This window comes from Leptonotus elevatus, chromosome 5, assembly GCF_054856555.1.
Source record: "Leptonotus elevatus isolate MCC_2025b chromosome 5, RoL_Lele_1.0, whole genome shotgun sequence".
Taxonomy (NCBI): domain Eukaryota; kingdom Metazoa; phylum Chordata; class Actinopteri; order Syngnathiformes; family Syngnathidae; genus Leptonotus; species Leptonotus elevatus.
The window spans coordinates 15,898,431-15,921,857 of record NC_141243.1 but is presented as its reverse complement, the minus strand read 5'-3'; the positions used below and the strand labels follow the sequence as shown (position 1 = coordinate 15,921,857).

Here is a 23,427-nt window from a genome sequence, read left to right as displayed (position 1 = left end):
TTGCATTTCCAGCAGCACTTCCATGCATGACGCCCCAGCCAATCAGCGGGCCTGAAGAAGGCATGGGGGCGGGACAACCGCTTTTAAGGTGGTCTTCCACAGCAGATGACATTTGTAAACCTTTATGTGTAAATCAGCATTCGCAATGACTTTCACACTTTGTTTTTGTTTGAGCGTATCGAATTGCTATTTATTGCTATGATTTTATTTATGTTTTAATGTGACATCATAAAATATATACTGTATGCTATTCAAAAGAGGGGTCTGAGCGAGCTGCAGTGAAACAATTTGAGGGGGAATGGTTTATATACAATAATGCATAAATCAAAATTCCTTCTATTCCTTAAATCATTTGAATAATTCAGGCAACTTTAGTGGAAAAGTTTCACTCGTGTGTGTGTTTATATATACTTACCCATATGACAACGGTTTTAAAAACAACAACAATAAAACAAGTCTTGATTTACAGAAATAAACCCAAAATAATGTTCACTATAAAAATGTAGCAAAATTAATTCCAATTGATTCTTAAGTGTGATTATGTCACTTGATTTTGCTAATTCATAAAACGTAAGTGTAAAGCAGACATTATCATCAAGTGTGGCTCATGACATGTCAAATCGGTCAAATTACCGAATGAAAAAAAAAGTGTGGCCCATTCCCACGAGACCAATCAAAATCGCACCTGCCATTGACCGGAAGGAGAGCAAAAATCCTTCAAATATGTTGCTGCCTTGCTTTGTGTCTGTGTCACATATTCTGTGTGTACTGTATTTTTATTTTAATGAAAAATGATGAATCTCTTTAAATCATTTATGTCAATTAGTTGATTGTCTCAAATCAAATAATCACAACACGTTTGATACATTTTTGTTTTCATAAATAAAACCCAGGATCATTTGTAGTTACACTGAAATGTTTTAAATGTAGGCTTTTAATTTGCTTGCCTGAGTTATTTTTTTTATTATTAACACGATGGGTTGTCAAAATGAGTAGTCTTGATAGCCGTTTTTGTTGTGCCTCAAATGTATTCATTAAAAAAGTGTTGTTTTATATTAAATATTAGTAGATTACATTAATTTCAGATATATAGTCTGATTTGATGTCTACACTATTTTCCTTAAATATTCCACAAACGATTTACCAGATTAATCCATTATTGTGCATCTTTTTCTTTTTCTTTTTTGTAAATTAGACATGGATTTGCTGAAGGCTATGAAACAACTTCTAGACAAAACTGCTTTTATTTAACAACATGTGTATTGTGTTTTTGTGAAACGAGAGCAGCATATTAAGGTTATTTATTTCCACCATTGTGGAACGTGAGCTTTCAGACACTTTGGTGTCAAGCAGCCTTTTTGCATTTGGAGGGAAACCAGGAGGGATTTTACCAAACAGACACAGTGCCACCTAGTGGCTTATTTTCACAGAGCTTGCAGGAGCACAAGTCGAGAAAATAAGAACGCAATTTAAAATACTGTATTGCCTAGGTAGTTATAAATTAAACGTTTACGTCTGGAAAGAAAGGGGTTGATTTTTTTGTGGTATAAAAGTAAAAAAACAAAACAAAAAATATTAAAATAATAATAACATAAAACTAATATAAAAATAAAACCCTAGTGAGGATAAGCAGTTCTGAAAATGGATGGTTAAAACAAACTGGGCAAATTGTAATTATTAGTAATCTAGTTTATCATCGGTGTTCTTCTATTGCTTGTTCCTGTCTCACACATTACTTTCTGTATAGAAAAAAAACAGTCACATGGTCATGTTTCTGGTGAAGAAGTTGGGGGGGGGGGGGGGGTGAGATGTCAAAGCTTACCACAGACAGGTAAGGAAAGGAGAATATGATTGTGTGTGTGTGTGTGTGTGTTTGGCCTTTTGGAGGAGAGGACGAGGAATGGGGGTGTAGAACAGGTATAGAAAAACTTCCTGCTGAAGGACAGAAAATGAGCACCAGAAGACAGGGACTTTGTTTTTAAAGGGTCCTGGGGCCAATTGTCTGTCTTCTCCAGAAAGAAGAGGTGCTCGTGTGTTGACGAGGAGGGGGGAAAAAAAGCTTTTTTTTTGTCACCTGGCCACTGGAGAAACGCCTCCATATCTAAAGCCAGCTGAATTTAGCATCATTATTTTTACCTAGACACACACAAACGCTTTTGCATATCAAAACACTTTACGACATGTCTGCCATCACTGCTGCAGAGGCCCCTTAGAAACACCACATTTCATGTTCATTTTCCAGCTGATAAAAGCTTTGTGTATAACAAAACCCCATTAACAATACAAGAAACAAGTCTACTTTGCAGGAAAGCGAGGGGGGAAATCAACATAATGAATATGGCATTGTTCCCACTGCAGTTCTAATACTCTCGCACGTAATCCCCTGCCAGCTCCATCTTCGGTGTTTTAAAATGGAGACAGACAAGTTAAGTATGACAAACTCGTGGCATGGTCTCGTCCCCCTTGAGCCTCCAGTGATGACAAATGAAGCTCAGGGCTGCCGCTGAGGCGACGTCACGACAACGGACAGTCTGCAGGCTTGTCACACCAAGACTCCACTCAGCTGTGATTTAGCACCCAATTTGTCTCAATATTTTACTCAATGGGACAAGATAACACAAGTGGGTGTCCTTTTCTGGTCCTAATTCATGGCGCTCGACAGTTCTTTTTTTCTTGTTGGTGGACGGCGTCCTGTGCAGTGGGGGCAAGTGTGGAGTGGAGCCTGTCATTCAGCTGCAACATCACAGCTCTGCGGGTCAGAGCAGGTTAAGCAGCATCTGTCATCAGAGAGCCACTATTGTATTGTACAGAGGGGAGGGATGCGACAGTGAACCTTTCCCCACCACCAACCTCCGCCTCATCCTCATCTACGGGCTCCGTACCTCCCACAACAACAGGAAAGGCTCGTGAGAATCGCTGAGGCTAAACTTGACCCGAGCTGAGGAAGTACTTTTTGACATCACAGTCAATGTGCGGTAAACCCAAAATAAATTTCCTTGCCAAGGAAAACGTGCAAAGCCCTGGCAAAAGCAGTCCCAGAGGAGGCTCCCGTGCAAAAACATGGTCAAATTGTGAATGGAATCTTCACTGTGACACTTCCTCAAACACTCGATGTAGCAGGATATGCATTCACGTGGTACAACAAACAAAGCAGTTAAGCAAAAACAAGTCATATGTGACACAACAGCACAAAACACATCGCCTGGGTCAAATTGAAGACATTGAGATGTATACGTTTCCTGAAAGGGCAGTACAATTGTGGAAATAGGACACTATTTGGTGAAGGTATTCTTTTTCAATTCTTTTGAGGAATCACGTCAAGAATGGGCAACTTAAATGCTTGAGAAGGCCTAAATTGTTCATCAGTAAAATTAGGGGGCCACATAGGACTACGCACTTCCTAAATAAATATACGACAAAAATGCTATTTTAAATATTGTCAAAATAGGAGAATGTGTGTGAAGTACGTGCTCGACATACTTTATTTTTGATAATACATTAGTCACTGTATAAAATAGCCAATAATCTGACCAAACAAAGGCTTTGAAAAAAAAAAAAACTAACCACATACTGTATTTGTTGTTTGTCTGTCAGACTGTTTTTTTTGTTTGGTTTCTCGGGGCTTGTTGGTTATGTTTGTGATGTTGGTCTTTTGTGTTATGAAAAGAAAAAAACAATGAAAAAAATGTGTTAAAATAAAAACAATTTTAAAAAACCATACTGTATTTGTTTTCTTCTTAGTAAATAGAAAAAAAAAGTTTTTTTTTTTTTAGGCTTTAGGTTAAGAAATTCACATATAATCACTGGAAAGTGATTACTATTTATTTTCATTAAAAAAATCTGAAAATCCATCATTTTCATAGTCAATGCTCCTTTGGCTCACGTCCATGCCACGTGTTGTAGGGCGACATATTTGAAATGCACAGCTAGCCATTCTGGCTCCTAAGCATCCTTCTTGATTCATCTTTTTTTCCGCCATTTGCTAACACATTTATTTAAACTACACGGGTTTACTTGTGCCATATTCCTACTTGTGCTTCAAAAGGAAGACATAGGCGGATGGATAAGTGCCTACAGTAGAATATTGTGAGCTGCTGCGTAGCAGGTGGTGCGTGGGCAAGTGTGGCCATCTCCGCTTTTAGAAACATCACTATTAGCTTGTTCTAGGTCAGCAATAACTGGTTTCCTTTCACAAGAACAAGACTGTTCTTCCAAACAATGACAAAGGGCAATATCGCAGCTGGCAGACAAGCAGTCCTTCCTGCTCTTTAAAAATCAACTCGTAATTTTGACACTTGCCCGGCAGCTGTAGTTAATTTCAAGTTTAGGTCAATCAAAGTCAACAAACATTTCCACAAGCGTATAACCATTTATTAATGACAAGATGAGGCATTAACTGTTGTAACGACAAAAACAGGTGAAGTGTTACAAGAGCTGAGCTTTGATGGACTATCCAAAAGTTTTTTTTCTGCAAGGTATGAGACAACAAATGAGAGATTATTTGATGGCGGGCAGCACAGCTGAATGACAAAAAAGTCGTTATTTTTTTCCTCAAAAAATTTATTTGATATTCAGATCACATGTATAGTCAATGTAACATTTGAGAATTTAAAGGCAGAAACGGCACAACATCTACATTCAATTATCAAAAATTGGATCAAAAACATGAAATCAAGCAGTTGTGATTAATTTTACAGTTGTCGATTTTATAATTTAGGACAAGACAGTACAGTTGTTCCATAAAAACAAACACAAACATTTGCTGCCTTTTATCAGTGTTATGACTGATAATTAAGCTCAAATGAATACATTTTAGCCAGTGAGTCTTCTATCGGACATGCATGCAGGTGGGGGTCAGAAGACATACCAAAAGTATGTTGCTGTTGACAGTAAGGCTTCTCTGAGACATTTAGTTAGCATAAGAGCAACTGGTTGTCTTTCATATGTACATTTGTCAAAATGTGCATCGCTTAGCACAAACCTGATATTATAATACTTAATTTTCCATTGAATGCACGGTAAAAGGAAGTGGTTCATGGAACATCAAAAATATATTGTTAATTCATGTCGGACACCATTTTTCAATGTTTCGTTGTCCTATTTTACCAGCTCATAATTGCTGAATACATGTAAACAAATACAGTCTTTGGATATGAAATGATCAGAATTAATTGAACATCAGAGAAGGGAAGAAAAAAAAAAGTCTAGAATAATACAATATCAATAGTTCTTACGATTATAAATGAATCAAATAAACTCGAGGGAGGAATCAAGTGTCTGTTACACTCGCAATGATCCAAAACAATTAGCCCTTAACACATCATAAAGGCTATACTGAAAGTGCACTGTGGAGTTGAAACTCAGGACTCATTAATATGGCACGTCCATCAAACAGTGGAAATTCAGAAAAAGTAACACAAAAACAAGACTAATTAACCCAAATTACATTTGACAAATAAGAGAGAACATAAAGCCCTGCAATCACTGACTCCAAACGGTACAGTAGCTGCTACAGCAATAGCAAGCGTTGGCCTTTCGGTGTCTGGGAAATGGTCAGCCAGAAACAAGGGAGGTAGCTAAAGCGAGCAGCTGGTTGCAGAGGTACAGTCGGTAGATTAGGTCCAAAAAGGTTGAGCGGCTAAGGCAAGCTGTGGCTAGCGCTGGGTTCAACTGGCCACTGGTAAAGCACTCATGTAAACGCCGCCAGACTGCCAAGCAAGTGGGGGCAGTGGGGGCAAGTGTGGAGTGGAGCCTGTCATTCAGCTGCAACATCACAGCTCTGCGGGTCAGAGCAGGTTAAGCAGCATCTGTCATCAGAGAGCCACTATTGTATTGTACAGAGGGGAGGGATGCGACAGTGAACCTTTCCCCACCACCAACCTCCGCCTCATCCTCATCTACGGGCTCCGTACCTCCCACAACAACAGGAAAGGCTCGTGAGAATCGCTGAGGCTAAACTTGACCCGAGCTGAGGAAGTACTTTTTGACATCACAGTCAATGTGCGGTAAACCCAAAATAAATTTCCTTGCCAAGGAAAACGTGCAAAGCCCTGGCAAAAGCAGTCCCAGAGGAGGCTCCCGTGCAAAAACATGGTCAAATTGTGAATGGAATCTTCACTGTGACACTTCCTCAAACACTCGATGTAGCAGGATATGCATTCACGTGGTACAACAAACAAAGCAGTTAAGCAAAAACAAGTCATATGTGACACAACAGCACAAAACACATCGCCTGGGTCAAATTGAAGACATTGAGATGTATACGTTTCCTGAAAGGGCAGTACAATTGTGGAAATAGGACACTATTTGGTGAAGGTATTCTTTTTCAATTCTTTTGAGGAATCACGTCAAGAATGGGCAACTTAAATGCTTGAGAAGGCCTAAATTGTTCATCAGTAAAATTAGGGGGCCACATAGGACTACGCACTTCCTAAATAAATATACGACAAAAATGCTATTTTAAATATTGTCAAAATAGGAGAATGTGTGTGAAGTACGTGCTCGACATACTTTATTTTTGATAATACATTAGTCACTGTATAAAATAGCCAATAATCTGACCAAACAAAGGCTTTGAAAAAAAAAAAAACTAACCACATACTGTATTTGTTGTTTGTCTGTCAGACTGTTTTTTTTGTTTGGTTTCTCGGGGCTTGTTGGTTATGTTTGTGATGTTGGTCTTTTGTGTTATGAAAAGAAAAAAACAATGAAAAAAATGTGTTAAAATAAAAACAATTTTAAAAAACCATACTGTATTTGTTTTCTTCTTAGTAAATAGAAAAAAAAAGTTTTTTTTTTTTTAGGCTTTAGGTTAAGAAATTCACATATAATCACTGGAAAGTGATTACTATTTATTTTCATTAAAAAAATCTGAAAATCCATCATTTTCATAGTCAATGCTCCTTTGGCTCACGTCCATGCCACGTGTTGTAGGGCGACATATTTGAAATGCACAGCTAGCCATTCTGGCTCCTAAGCATCCTTCTTGATTCATCTTTTTTTCCGCCATTTGCTAACACATTTATTTAAACTACACGGGTTTACTTGTGCCATATTCCTACTTGTGCTTCAAAAGGAAGACATAGGCGGATGGATAAGTGCCTACAGTAGAATATTGTGAGCTGCTGCGTAGCAGGTGGTGCGTGGGCAAGTGTGGCCATCTCCGCTTTTAGAAACATCACTATTAGCTTGTTCTAGGTCAGCAATAACTGGTTTCCTTTCACAAGAACAAGACTGTTCTTCCAAACAATGACAAAGGGCAATATCGCAGCTGGCAGACAAGCAGTCCTTCCTGCTCTTTAAAAATCAACTCGTAATTTTGACACTTGCCCGGCAGCTGTAGTTAATTTCAAGTTTAGGTCAATCAAAGTCAACAAACATTTCCACAAGCGTATAACCATTTATTAATGACAAGATGAGGCATTAACTGTTGTAACGACAAAAACAGGTGAAGTGTTACAAGAGCTGAGCTTTGATGGACTATCCAAAAGTTTTTTTTCTGCAAGGTATGAGACAACAAATGAGAGATTATTTGATGGCGGGCAGCACAGCTGAATGACAAAAAAGTCGTTATTTTTTTCCTCAAAAAATTTATTTGATATTCAGATCACATGTATAGTCAATGTAACATTTGAGAATTTAAAGGCAGAAACGGCACAACATCTACATTCAATTATCAAAAATTGGATCAAAAACATGAAATCAAGCAGTTGTGATTAATTTTACAGTTGTCGATTTTATAATTTAGGACAAGACAGTACAGTTGTTCCATAAAAACAAACACAAACATTTGCTGCCTTTTATCAGTGTTATGACTGATAATTAAGCTCAAATGAATACATTTTAGCCAGTGAGTCTTCTATCGGACATGCATGCAGGTGGGGGTCAGAAGACATACCAAAAGTATGTTGCTGTTGACAGTAAGGCTTCTCTGAGACATTTAGTTAGCATAAGAGCAACTGGTTGTCTTTCATATGTACATTTGTCAAAATGTGCATCGCTTAGCACAAACCTGATATTATAATACTTAATTTTCCATTGAATGCACGGTAAAAGGAAGTGGTTCATGGAACATCAAAAATATATTGTTAATTCATGTCGGACACCATTTTTCAATGTTTCGTTGTCCTATTTTACCAGCTCATAATTGCTGAATACATGTAAACAAATACAGTCTTTGGATATGAAATGATCAGAATTAATTGAACATCAGAGAAGGGAAGAAAAAAAAAAGTCTAGAATAATACAATATCAATAGTTCTTACGATTATAAATGAATCAAATAAACTCGAGGGAGGAATCAAGTGTCTGTTACACTCGCAATGATCCAAAACAATTAGCCCTTAACACATCATAAAGGCTATACTGAAAGTGCACTGTGGAGTTGAAACTCAGGACTCATTAATATGGCACGTCCATCAAACAGTGGAAATTCAGAAAAAGTAACACAAAAACAAGACTAATTAACCCAAATTACATTTGACAAATAAGAGAGAACATAAAGCCCTGCAATCACTGACTCCAAACGGTACAGTAGCTGCTACAGCAATAGCAAGCGTTGGCCTTTCGGTGTCTGGGAAATGGTCAGCCAGAAACAAGGGAGGTAGCTAAAGCGAGCAGCTGGTTGCAGAGGTACAGTCGGTAGATTAGGTCCAAAAAGGTTGAGCGGCTAAGGCAAGCTGTGGCTAGCGCTGGGTTCAACTGGCCACTGGTAAAGCACTCATGTAAACGCCGCCAGACTGCCAAGCAACGCGGTGGGCTCTACCAGCTGAACAAGGCAGGCGGGGCTTCCGGGATGGGCCGAGCAGCGCCAAGCTTGAGGGGGCTAGCACCATGGCGCCTGTTTTTCCAGTGCATCTTGGGGCCAAGTGAATGCGACGTGACTCATGAGTGTCTTCCGGATTGGATCGCTTTGGAAAAACACATCCACCAAATTAACGTCACCTGGCTGATCGAGCGAGCTTGCATGGATCCGCCCAGGTTCCGTAAGAGGATCAGTCACTGCAAAGGCATTCGCACCTGCGAGTGTGCGCACCTTAGTTTGTGCCATCTGCATGTGTGCGTGTGTTTTGAGAGCGTGTGAAGACCTGCACAGGCATGATTGTCAGTGTTAATAAGATGCAGTGCGTTGGGTTAGGTGGGCCGTTGATGGGAGGATTACAATGGGCGGAGGTGCAAAGGGCGAAAGTAATCTCTTAATGGAGGAGCAGGAAAAAACAGTATGACACACACGCACACATACTCATACTGAGGAATGCAAACCGCGGAACCAGTGTGTACAGTTAAAAGCGTGAAAAAGACATGGGCGTCATCTCGGGAGGAATGCTTTGGGACTAAAAACAAAACAGCAGGTAATAATAGACCCGACCCGACCCTTGCCAATGGATATGGTCGCTGGTGTCTGAGCAAAAAACATTTGTTTTCATATTCTCTCAGAGGGCCGCAAAAATCAAGTGTTGGTTTCTAGAAATTAATTCTACTTGTGATTGGGTGCAAGCTCGGGATCCGCTCTATTGATTGCATGAGACCCCGCCCCTACCAAACCTCGTCCACAGCCTGAATGTTTGAAGAAGTAAAAAGTGGCACAGAAGTTGCCCTGCTCGCAGCCACCATTGCCGCCGTTATCGTGGCGCTTTCAAATCCTTTGCCGCTTTATTCGTCTGCAGCACTCGTTCCTCTTACTTCACCTTTTTTGCGGAGCTATGAGGAAATAGAGAGAGAGATCGTTAGGGTAGGCATGTTAAACGGGGGGGATAACAACTTCAAATAAATCAATGACTTGCTTTTAAGGTGGAACATTTTCCAATTAGATACAACTTCAGTCTTTCATTCCAAACTATTTCGCAAAAAAAAATATCAGAAAAAGAAAAACTAACCAAACAATCCTTATCGTGTTTATGTTGTAAGAAGATAAAAAAAACCCACACACACACACACACATCAATTTCAGATTCTCCCACCCTGAGGCTGATAGCTTTGAAAAGCCAATTAGTGTTGGAATCTGATAGCTGAAGACATTAATGGAAGAGTTCAAACCAACTGTGGCTCTAAACAGTAGCGGACAGATGTGATGAAACGACATCAGGTTTACCCTCCTTGCTTTTGCCCCCCACCCAATCCTCTTTCACTCAATCACCAAGGAGACTCCTACTCAAAGGCAGAATTCCATTTGTATGTTAATGAAGGAAAAGGGGCCATCTTGGTAACCTGGCTCCTTTGGCCCTTCCTTCTCCACCGTCTCCTTCCTCAACTCTGACAGAACCGTTCCCAGCGTGCACAAGATGGCCGTTTTCTTCAGGAGACACCATACATCCATGCCCGAGGTTGCCCTTCACCCTTTTCGCAGTCAGGACATTGCATGTCGCCGAGTCTATGGACTAGCATCACGTGCAAGTATCATCCTGTCCAGCAAGCAGAACCTCGTCCATCGCCACATTCCTGTTTGATGCTAACCGACGTTTACTCACTCAAAGAGAAAATGGAAAACACATGCTGGTGCAATGCTGGTAGACAGCAGGGAATGTTTGAGCCTGCCCCATTTAGGCCAGACCAGTACAGTCCAGCTTGAATTCTTCCATTTTCTCCTTGTAGGGCTAAAAGATCTCACATGTTCAGAGGAGTCCCAAGAAAAAAAAACTGTGGGTATGGTTTCGCCGAGAATGTGAATTACAGAGAGAAAAATAACTTTAATTTACTTCTGACTTTTTGTTTGTTTTTTTGCTGTGGATCGTGGGTGCTAAGATCGAGTCTTCTGTTCATAACTTATGCTGGAATGGTGCATGTTTGATTGTGAACTGTGAAGAAAAACAGATCCAGATGATGAACACAAACACCATCCACACCAGTGAAGTGAACTAAACACCATTTGACAAGACCGAAATGAGTGAGTTCAGCAACAGAGAACCCAGAGGTAAATACGGGAGAGTGGCCTCTACCTGGCCTGGCTACTCCTGTGCAGCTTTAGTGCCACACACACCACCCTTCCTACGCATCTAGACAGGAACAGAACGTACAATCAATTTGGCAAAAATGTAAGGCAGTCGGGATATGTCAAGATTGATTAAAATGTTGCGTTTGTCAAGAATGATAATATTAATTATTATTATTGAATAAGGTGAATTCCTTACATCGGCAGTCCACAACCTTTTTAATGCTGCAGACGGTTTTGACAAATAAATACTTTGATGGACTAGATTAGACACAAGAAAAACAAATGATCAAAAATACTCAGAAAATATTGACGGAAAAATGATCTTCAAAATTTAAATAAGTGTGTAAAAATCTAGTTCATTGGAGTTTGAATTACTCTGCAAAGCTGATATTTTCATCCAATATACTTGAGTTCCTCATCAAACAGGGACAGCACATAGCGTTAAACCATTCTGTTTTGAAAGTTGTTGTTTTTTGTTTTTTGCAATTGTAGTTCTAAATTGATTTTAGAAAGTAGGAATATTCCTTCTGTGATAATTAAAAACACAAACATTTTTGGGTAAAAAAAAAAATCAGCTACTGGGCAATAAGCAAGTCATGTCAAGCAAAAAAACTTCCACCAGAAGTCGCTAAATATAAACAAAATCGCTAAATTGGCAACATTGACTGCGCTTTTGTAAACTAGCTGCCCTTTTTGGAGACATGATATTAAACAATGATACTTGCCCATCCCCATCTTTAAGCTTATTTAACATTTTCTGTGCACTCACTTCATCCAGCTCCTTCTGAGTCTCTGCCTCCATCCGTCGGATGTCATCCATCGTTAGCTCCACCCACTTGTCAATCCAACAGAAAAGCTGGCGGTGAAAGTTGGTGAAGATCCTCTTTTCTTGCTGAAAGACATAAAAGGCAGGTTACGGCTGGCAGATGTATAGAAATATATATATATATTTTTTTTTATTCTGCAATTCAAAGAAAGCATTCTAGAAGTCCATTTACAGTCAAACTTTAAAAGAATCAATAAATGATTTTTTTTCCAAAATACTGTTAATTTGATCAAATCTGAATCTCCACAGTAATCCACAGATTCTGAACTCATATCAAGACAGTATTGAGAGTAAATACAAAACAATGGTCACACTAACCTCATGGATGAAATTCTCGACTTTAGTCTGGAGGCCAAACCATTTAAATTTGACTGTGACCAGTTTGTAGGCGCACATTCTAGGGCAGTCAGTCTTGGCACCCAACTCTTTCTGGTGAGAGAAACAGCAATACAATCTCAAGTAGGAATACATTCAATCCATCTATTTTGAAGGCCCCAACAGGATAAATAATGTAAATCAAAAGTTGTAAATGAGAGCGGAGAGAATACTATTTAAGACCAATCTTGGCAACATTTAAAGCCTAAAAACCCTTAAAAAAAAAAAAGAGTCATTAATACATAAAGCGCTGTGTATGGAGCTTAGTGAAATAATTATCAATATGAAGATGTGCCATGCACAGATAAAAGCGTCCTAATCTATAACATACTTTCTAAATCCATCCTGCGCTCTGTGCTGTCCTCTGAAGAGAAGAAGAAAAGAAGGGAAAAGGGTGGAGGCGGTGGCAGAGCAAAGTGGATAAACTCCAGATGAAGGGACCAGTTCTCTGCCGCCGCCCCGACAGTGACACCGTTCCCGACAGACATGCCTTTGTGGCCAGGGAAGGCAGATAAAACGGAAGCGGAGATGCGATAAGGGCGGTGCAAAGCTGGTTACATTATTAACACCGAGGACTTGCTCGCCCCCAGAACACTCCCAGAGAAGCCTCAGAGAACACCTGTTTAATTAATCACTTGATTCTGGCTCAGTATTCCAGGAGAAAATGCCACAGACCTGCCTCAGTCACCCCCCCACCCCGCTGCCGTTTGATGCTGCCATCACGCAAAAAAGCGAGAGACGGGAAATGAGAAACATTTCTAAATTTGCAGTGGGTTTAGAAAAGTTGTCATGGCAAAAGGAGAACTTCACATGAAACGCATTTGACATCAAAACACTTACGGTGACATTTCTTCTCCCCCTCTCTGTGCCCCACTCAAAGGAGCAGAAGTTTTGAGAAACACAAAGGGAAGTGATAGGCAAGCATGTGTGCATGCAGAGATAGACAAGAGTTTTATTGCTCCATGAGGCTGGCAGAAAATTGTCCCTCTGTTGTCACAGTACCCCCCCCCCCGACTATTTCAGTGTCCACTGTGGATGGGAAAACAATCTAATTAAATACACCAATGAAAAGTTGTGTTTCTTTATTTATAGCTTTAAAGCAGTTTGGCTGCTTAATCTGCTAGCTAAGGAAAGTTTCCTATATTAAACTTTGTGAAAATGAATAAATAAGTAAGTAAATAAATACATAAATAAATAAATAAATAAGGACGACTCTTGGGAAGCTACAGGTTCTAGCAGAATTTAACGGGAAGCAACAATCCTCCAGTCAAAGATTTTGCATAGATGACTTATGCATTTCTCTCTAATGGCAGACAGACCGAGCGGAGAGGCAGAGCTTCGACAATAAATCCATTATCTGCCCTGGTAACTTGAAATTTCTATTAGAGCCAAGTGGGGATTTCTCTTCATCAATGGGCAGCCTTACATTCTTGGAGCCCCACTTCTGGTCAATGTTGTCCCGGCAGATACAGGCAGACACTTGTGCCCGGGTGCAAAACAGCTTATGTCAAATTAAGTGTTCAACAATCAAGTACAATTGAAACGAGCCTACCGGTACATTTTTCAGTCTTTAAGACTGAAACGCTTAGAAAATCATGCCACAGCATTTCAATCGGATTCAAGTCTGGACTTTGACTAAGCCGTTCATTCAGAAGTTTACTTGCTGGTGTGTTTTGGATCATTGCTCTGCTGTAGAAACAAAGTGAGCTTCAGCATATGGCCATGAATATTCTCCCTTGTGATTTTCTTGGAAAGAGCAAAATTCATGCTTCTAATCAATCACAGCAAGTCATCCAAGTTGTGAAAGAGCAAAGCTGCCCCAGACCATCACAAGACCAACCCGTTTGTTTTCTTTGCTACATTTACGTCAAACATACATTATTATTATTATTATTTTTTTTTTAAGTAAGACAACCCTTTATGCTGTTTCTTGGTCAGCAGTTTGTTTCACCTTAATATTCTGCCATGGATGTTCTTTCGGCCAATCTCTTCCTTATTGTTGAGTCATGAACAACGGTCGTATGACCTTAACAGAGGCCTGCAGTTCTTTAGATGTTGTCCTGGGTTCCTTTGTGAACTCCTGGATGAGTTGCCACTATGTTTTGGGGGTCATTTCTGATGGCTGGACACTCCTGGGAAGGTTTACCACTGTTTACCATGTTTTCTTGGAATCATGGCATTTTGTGGCAGATTTTTCTAGTTCTTTTGCCCGACAAATTCTAGTTAAGTGATTGTCTGGAGGTAATCATGTGTGGGTGTGGTCAGTGAGAATGAACTCTCAGCTTTCCCAAAAATGTGATTAGCCACAGTTAATTCATGATATAACAAGGGGCAAGAACTGTTTACACACATGGCCAGGTAGCTTTGAACCCCCCCCTTAATAAACTCACCATGTCAAAACTGCATTTTATGTTTACTTGGTCTATGTTTGTCTGATATTAACATTTGTTTGACAATCTTAATCATTTAAGTAGGAAACAGAAGTAAAAAAATTGAGAACTGTATATCGTTTTAATGTGGGAATAGGAAGACCCATAAAGGCATGCTTTAATATGTTTGGTGTGAAAGAACTTCCGCAGAACTCCAAACACAAACCCATCAAACACCCTTGGAATGAACTATAAAGAAGATTACATTCGAAGAAGAAATACCTTCCAGAGAGGTCCCAGTGGTCCTCTTCCGGTCTTAACCGACTTGAACTTGGCGGGGTCCTCATCCAGCTTGTAGTCCTATGGTGACAACAACTGACATAATATGATACGCAGCACATCTTGTTTAGTAGACACACCTAAAACTCAACAAAAATGGATCAGCTTGCAGAGTGTACGCATACTGCAGTGTTTCCCACACCATGTTAATACTTGGGCAGGCCACCCAAGTAAACTGGCTGACACCCAATATGTTTTCAAGAAAATGTAATAAAAATATATATTAAAACAATTTTTTTTTTTTTATGTCACGACCGGATATATATTATCTCTTTAACCACCGCAAAGCACGATTTTATATTCACATCTCAAACAACATCGTGTTAGAGGTTTTAAGGTTCAATATGTGTGTTTTTTGCCGCCCCGATCAAATGTTTTCACTTACGATCCGATGACAGCCTTATTACATTTAGACTGGGTTTCTTTTTAATACAAAAAAAGTGCAAAAATATGGTGTCCCTGAGTAATGTGTTGCAACATTTTTACTCTGAAAATTCATTTCTTTATCTTACATTTTTATTTTGACATGTCTTGGGACTTACTGGGCAAACCTGGGACTGTATCATTGGTGACATGGTCTAACTTGGTGATCTCATTATTACAGCTGCAATAGCTCATGTATTGGCCAACTTCCTAGCGAGAGTAAATTGCTAGTATGGGCAAAAGAAAGTTGAACATAACGAAAGGGTCTCAAATTATGAACTGCTGGAGGGGCCCAGCAATTTCAAATAAATCATGATGTGCCAGCAGCTAAAAGCTATTTTTCAGGGCGATCAGCCAACAGGAGGGTGCAAAAAGGTGTGGAAAACACACACACATTAATTTGACTGTTCTAAGGCTGAGAGCTGGATCCCTATAACAATGCAGTGTGCGGCACTAATGAGGTCTGTGAATCAATGTGCCGTGGCAGACAAAAGGGAGAAACTCCTCCAGTAAAGCAGAGTGTGTTGGAGCCCTGTGTGCATTGTGTGCGTTTGTCGAATGCTGCCATACGAGCAACTGTGAGCTGTAATTACACTAACAAACTCATCGGTGCAGGCGGTACGTCCCAGGGCCTGCAGCCATGCCTGAGGCTGAGGGCTGACAGGGCCCTTAGACACAACAACACACTCCTCCAGAAAGGCAAACACGTCCGCCTCGTTAACTTCCCAGGGCAAACAAACATGTATGTGCGCACACGCACACACGTACAAACACACACACGCGGCGAAATGAGGCAATGTGATGTTAAATAACAGCAATAATATGTAACCACCTCAAATCTACAGATTTTTTTCTGAACTGAGGCAATCATAGAAAAATATTGTCAAATAAAAACGTACTCTATACTGCTCGTCTTATTTACGGTAGCGGTTGAACTGGATCTTATTTTTGGGTGAGAGGCAGCGTACACCCTTGACTAGTTGCCAGTCAATAACAGGTCACATACTGTTTAAACTAGTGCCGATACCTGGCCTTATCTCAAGGTATCGGTACTCGCGACGGGTGCCGATATCAGTATCAGTTGACAGTCGCCCTCTTGGGATTGTTTTATGATCACAACTAGAAAGTTCCCACTAATTTCATCTAAACTGAAGGAAAAATGCTATATTGGGATAGATAGGTTATTCTTTCACATTGCATGTCATTGTTTTCTTGGGGTAAATTCTAGCCCTGTCCGACCATCTAGCTTTCTTTATTTGACATTAATAATGCAAGACACAGGTTTAAAAAAAAAAAAAAAAAAAAAAAAAAAAAAAAAAAACACACACACACACACACACAGAACACAATGTTACCTATTTTCTGCTTAAATTACTAAAAATGTTTACTCTAACATTACCCAAAAGCATATTCTATCACTAAATTGGATTGTTTATGAGTACTGTATATTGTTAACCTACATCTAACCTAACCCCGTTAGGAAAAATGACTTGTATTGCTGCTGTAAAAACAGCATAAAGAATATAGATTGAGCTGTATTTCAACAACACAGGAGATTATGTACAAAGACTCCAGTGGCATGAGACAATCCATGGGGGGAAAAAAAGAAAAACTAATGTAATAACCAGATTTATCCACATGAAGGCGCTAAAACAGTGCTTTTAGGAGTTGAAGTTTGACTTACAGCAGATGAAACTTGACTTCTGTCAGCAATGTCAATAGGCACAACAGCGACTTGCTGCCAGGACGAACGATCTAGTTTGTGCACCTAAAGCAAAAGCAACAGATTCTTTTTTTACATGATCAAAAACACACATTTTTGCTACTGAGGCCAAGTATTCCCTTGGTGGAATACATTTCCTTACATTTTCTTGTGCTCCAAGATCCGGTTTATGCCACGTCTCAATCTTGATCAAGAAATTATCTTTCATATACTCATTCTATAAAGAACACAAAAAATTGATACAGTGCAGTATTAGCTATAATGCATTGATCAATAAAAACACCAAAGATCCAGCCCACAAAGGATACCTACCGTCACTTCTGCTCAAGGACAGGTATGAGGAGACAAAAGAAAATGACAATTAGCAACAAAAAATACAAAGACAATCATTCGGAAAATAGTCGGACGCATTGAGGAAGCATCACCAACAAGTGCAATATGACTCACCAGTTCTGCAGTAGGGGTAGGCGTTCCAGGCTTTTTCATGAAACACAAAGGCGCTTTCTGGTGCCAAGAGCTGAATAAATGCCGGAACTTTACTGCGGAAGGAGGGGAAATAGATGCATTTGGTGAAAGGATAACATTTATTATAATAGTTTACATCCTTTGAACAATAGTAAAATAAGTAAAATAAGGGTCACAACGACTGGACATGGTTTCTCATTAAATAGTACTCGTGTGTCCAAACTGACTGCTAGTGGCTGTGTAGGTGAGAAGCACTAGATGGCTTCAAATCAGAAAAAATAAACTAATTATACAATACCGCCACCATCTGGCCGTATACTGCAATTACCATCAAATAGAACACAAATCCAATATTGTTTTTAAGTTCCACAAACCTCTTTAGGCGGTAGATCTTGTGTGTAAATTGTCCTTTCTCCCCATCTTCGTGATAGGGCTCATTTTTCAGTACCTCAATCCCCTCACCACCGCCGGTTTCCTTTTTACTGGCTTCCGCCACAGAAAACAACTGTCCGACTTGATACTGCAACACAAATACCAAATAATTGCCACAATACAAACAAAGCTGGACTCGTTTGCAAAATGTATTTAAAAAGATGAACCCCCAGGGATGACTAATGCGAGATGTCATCATACCTCCTTCTGAGAACGCAAAAGATGAACTCTGTGCATGCAACACTTTATCAGAACGACCAAGAATATGCACTATCATGGAGCTGCTATGGATTATGGTAAAGCGGAAACCTACTTTACTCAATTTTAGATGCACTTTATTTGTATATCTTCTCCCCATTTGCTCAATGTAGTTCCTCAGGGATACATAAACATTGCATGTGCCTTGCAGCATGGTATAAACAAGATGTGACACTTGTGTCCGTTTACAGTTTTTCATTGGAAATAGAATAGGCAGAAGTTAGCGGACTCACATTTTAAAGCAGTGAAACTCCAGCAATATGCTATCACTTTCCCGATTGTGAAAATGTGCATCACTTGTTGACACCAAGGTGAGGCAGAGTTATTTCCATATTTCTATTGTGGCTTTTCCGACCGTGTCAAAATTAAGAGAGGGTTTTCGTTTGTATTTCCTATGTTTAACAGAGCTTAACTTATCTTTATACTGACATGACAAACCCCAACAATGTGTCAAGCACAGTTAATAAAGGTAATAGCATGGTGAAAGTTTGATTAATTGCTATGTACATTATTTATTATGGGGAAATCTTTTGGGAACAACAATATATCAACAGGTCAAAGAGTATCCAGATCTTCACAGTTCCATGTTCAATACTGAATGTAGGGATATATTAAAAATGACAAAGGTAATTCTGCTCTGATAGATATTAGGGGTGGGAATCTTTTTACAAACAATTTTTGCTTCAAAATGATTTGATTAACAAGGATTTTTGCTTCAATCTATAGATGTGCAAGGAATTGTAATGATGTACTCCAGTCTGACTCGCTAATGCTAATTTAACGCACTACTCGCGGCACTTTTATCACGCAAAAGAACGGCTCCACGCTGAAAAAGGAAAAAACTTTTATTGGAATAACTTGATTGTGACTTTTTTCTTCTACTCTCTAATGTAGCGACAGCTTAACAGTGTATTAGACCGCGTGGAACCACACAGCCCCTCAGTGGCCAAACCGGGTACAACATGAACAGCGCTCCAATAAAAAGGTACAGACAAAGGCAAGACAGTATAAAACAATTTAAATAAAATCGATTTTGGGACATTTAAAATCGATTCTGAATCGCACTAAATGAGAATCTATTTTTTTGGCACACCCCTAATAGATATACATTTACTGTGCAAAAATGGGAGCATCACAAGATAAATTTTGTCAATGACATAGTAAGAAAGACATTACTCACCTCCTCAACACTACAGGGTAAAACCACACGGCTAGTAAAGACACAGACAGAGATGATGATGAGGGGGTGAGACTTACAAAATAATACACACATTAAAACAGAGACTAGTGACACTTATTACAAATATACAGTACAGTAAAGACAAGAGCAGACTGACATGACAGCCATACTCGCAGTCGCGATTTTCCCATCATGCGCAGTGCATAAACTTTGAAATTAAGTCGCAACTTGCTCAATACTCAATCAGTATTCATTATGTTTAGTTGTTTACTTTTTTCCCCTCAATAATATAAGGTGTACTATCAAAATATACCATTTGGAAAAAGCCACTCGAAATATTTTTATTTGTAAAAGGGTATGACCAGTTCCCTTGTCTTAATTATATGTAATCAAAATATCTATGGAGCAGCGCTACAAATAGACCTGCCACGATAACACATTTTTCAGGACAATACATTATCCCCGAAACTATCAAAATAAACGATAGCCTGTATGTACATATAGGTAGGTACATAAAAAAGAAAATATAATAATACAAAAACAGCACTAAAGAGAATATAGCTGTTAGTTACCGGTTAAACCTTCGTTTACCCCCCCCCCCCCCCCCAGCCCAAATGCATGCTGTAACATTGTAAATTATGACTATAGTTTACAAAGCAGTGCTGCTTAAGTTATCACCTCTTAAAATCATGGTCCATGGTCCGCATATCCACTTTATCGCAGATTTTTAAGTAATCAATTTTTACCTTGCTTTGACAGTAACAGTTTACAGATTTGGTCTTGAACACGTACATGTTAGTCAAACTTTTTTTTTTTTTAAACCCACTCAGAAGTCCAAATTTCGAGTTGTGCGCCTTCATTTTAGTACTATGTTATGCCACTGGAGCTGCATCGAAAAAAAGTATTGTTAGACGTGACAATAAATTCCTATGGAATTGTATGCTTCTATCTGACTTTCACCAGCCAGATGCAGCTTTAAAAGGTCACTTCAAGAGGAGAACAGTATCTTTGGGCATTACTGGCGCTAAATACCTTAATTAGATAAGAATACAGTGAGCCTGCTTATTTTTCCACATGAAAAAAAATCTTTCAATAGATAATAAAGATGTATTTTTTTAATACACGTCAAATACTGCAATAATATTGGTATATTGACAATATTCAACAACGGCATTGCCTGTTTTTCCAATATCGTTGCCCCAACATGCCAGGCACTTCCGGTGTGTCAAAATAGTTGCTTGAAGGTTTATAATTACTTTAACATCTATGCTAATTTTCATTATCCCATCTATAGCATTTTATTATACATGTACTATTTAATCTAGCAAGTTCTTTTGATTAAATTGTGTAGCTTGTTAGAAGATTTTACTATTTAAATGTAACTACAACAACTCTTAATTTATTTTTGTTTTAAATTTTATGCGCACACTAAACGTCGACTGGGAGTAACATAAACAGCTTGAAGCAAGCACGTTTCCACTTATGGTCTCTGTATTATTATATTGAAGATTTTCACCTATTGTGAGTGGGTCTGGAACATATCCCACGATAAATGGGCATACAATGTACAGTAATGGCACCATACAGTACGTGCAAATCATGTTTTTTTTTTGTTTTTTTTGAGGAATATGTTCTACTACGTTGAACGCAACTGATATTCAATTTATCAGTCACTTAACTCATTTGATTCCTGATTTTCAAAAATGCTCACTTGATACTTGTTTATATGAGATATTAAATTTCCTGGTAAATCGCAAAAGTGCATGTTGGTAACAGGATATGTAATGTATTGTATCAAAAATCTTTGAAAATAGCCTGTGTGAGTGAAATAGGATAAACTACGGAGTTGCATAAAATGTGAGAAATCTGCGAATCTGAAAGAAACTGATCGGGTGTCCAACTGACATCTGTTTAAGCAGCGGAAGTCCTTCTTTCAATGCAACCAAATTTAAAGCGCTGAAAGCTATTTTCAAATCTAGAAGGTATGATTTGAGAATGTTGAGCTCATTGGACATGATGTTCACTACAGTGCTGTCATCGTTTGCTCTATCTTTAAGACTCGGAGCTATTTGCTAACCAGCACAATAGTATAGCTAGCGAGCAGCTACACGGTAGTGCCCAGCTGTGTATGAAAAACTATATGTGAAAAGGTAGCACTAACACAGCATCAAGTTGAACTTAAAATCGAGATCACGTCAGAAACCCAACCAAATAACCACTATTATGTTAACATTAGCTATTCGTAAGCTAATACACCGTTTACGTCAAATGAAGTTCAACAAGTTCAACAACAGCGAAACAGCACTCACGTTGCAGAAACCGAACGGCCTGGCCTGTTAATGATTAAGTTATTTTACGGATATATTGGAAACGGGAAGATAATAGCAACTGTCGACCCCGGCAGGCCACAAAAGTTCTTGGGCAATGCCACCACCCTTCCCTCGTGTGAATCAGTCAGTCGCACATGATGAAAAGTTTCCTAGCAGCTAGTATCCAGACCGAGATTCCCCGCCACACCCGATCAAACGCCCTTATTAAATCGTAACGGTGTTGTAAAGGAAGAAAAAGGGGTTTGCCAACAACAATATCGCACTTACTACTCCTTGATGAGGACCATCGTTTTGTACTTGCTCCGACTCGACCTGTACGTCGTACCACGATAGCGACCGCTGATGACCGTTGACGTCATCAGCTGTGAAGCACTGTACTTAGCCCCGCCCCTTGCTGCCGGTGATTGGCTGGACGCTCGTACTACCATGCGCGCTAGCCAGTGAAATCAATCTCGCGTTGCTGAAAAGGCCACTTATTTTATATTAACAGGGGTATTTCATTATAAGGCAAAAACAGGTGACAAGACCCCCCTGCCTCAACAAAGTCTTGTACAAGTACTGATTTAAAAGTAAAAGTAAAAAAAACATAAAACATCAACAGATTCTCAAATGTCAGAAAAGTACTTAAGCACAGTAACTACTACTTAACCCAGGGGTGTCACACTCATATTAGCTCAGGGGCCACATGGAAGAAAATACATTACCAAGTTTGCTGGATCGGTAAAATTATGGTATATAATTTAAAAACAATTGTCATCAATTATATGCAGAATTCTCAATATTTGCGAGCCAGCCCTAAATTGCAGGGTGCAACTTGACCCCTTATACCAGGAGCGAATGCATAGGGCAAAACTCATGAACATGCATTACAAAAAACGTTGCCTGATTGTATGAGGGTGAATATTAAATAATCATGTCATCAGTTGTTCTTCCAACTAATGGACAATTCTGAGGTTACATCACAAGTCAAAATGGCGGTCTTAGTTACTCGGTGAAAGGGAGCTCTCCGGTAACTGAAAATCATTGGATTTGGGATTGTTGTAATTTGAATTATCATGAACAATTTTGATTTCAAAATGTGATGAAATGGCGTTTGACTAGCATAACAATCTGCTTGTTTTGTATGCTAGTCACAGCAATACAATACATTGTTTGTTTCACCGTGTAAAGGAAGGAAGCGTTGCGGAATATAAAAATATCAGAAGTGCCCGGATGTTCGGAATTGTCTGTAAACCCCCCCGTCCAATATAAACAATAATTTTAATTTTAACATTTTGCAGGATTTGCACAGTTACAGTACATCCTAGCTAAGTCTAGCACAGTAAACAAGTGGTTAGCACATACGCCTCACTTTTCTGACGACCGGGATTAGAATTTCGGCTCTGGCCTTTCTGTGTGGAATTTGCATGTTCTTGCAAGTTTGCTCTTTGGGTACTCCAACCAGTCCAATGAGTCCATGATATATGCCACCTCACGCCCAAAGTCACTAGGTGAGGCTCCAGCTCACCCACTACCCGGAGGACAAGCCGTACAGAAAATGGAAAAGTAAATATTCTCTAAGCATTAGGCAGACATGCACAGTCTGAGACAGCAGACAAGTTTTGGCTTTATATAATTCTCAGCTTTGAATAGCACATTTTTGGTAGAGCTATTGTAATGTTTTATTACACTGAACCAAGTCCAGGGAGTTTCCTATTCCGTCATTTTGTTTGCTTGACTCCCCATAGAGTGTGATCATCCCATTAGCTGTAGAGTGGCTGCAGATTAAACGATCCAA

At 39.3% G+C, this 23,427-nt stretch overlaps 1 pseudogene across 1 annotated transcript; it reads right to left on the bottom strand.

Moving 5' to 3' along the window:
- Positions 1–7,569: 7,569 nt before the first annotated feature.
- Positions 7,570–22,008, bottom strand: LOC147173914 (phosphatidylinositol transfer protein beta isoform-like; annotated as a pseudogene). Its single transcript, XR_015094865.1, has 10 exons — positions 21,918–22,008; positions 19,321–19,351; positions 17,825–17,970; positions 17,269–17,524; positions 17,128–17,202; positions 16,947–17,030; positions 14,783–14,860; positions 12,075–12,185; positions 11,700–11,822; positions 7,570–9,699 (listed from the first exon to the last, which is right to left on the bottom strand). The product of XR_015094865.1 is annotated as a phosphatidylinositol transfer protein beta isoform-like (transcript).
- Positions 22,009–23,427: the final 1,419 nt, after the last annotated feature.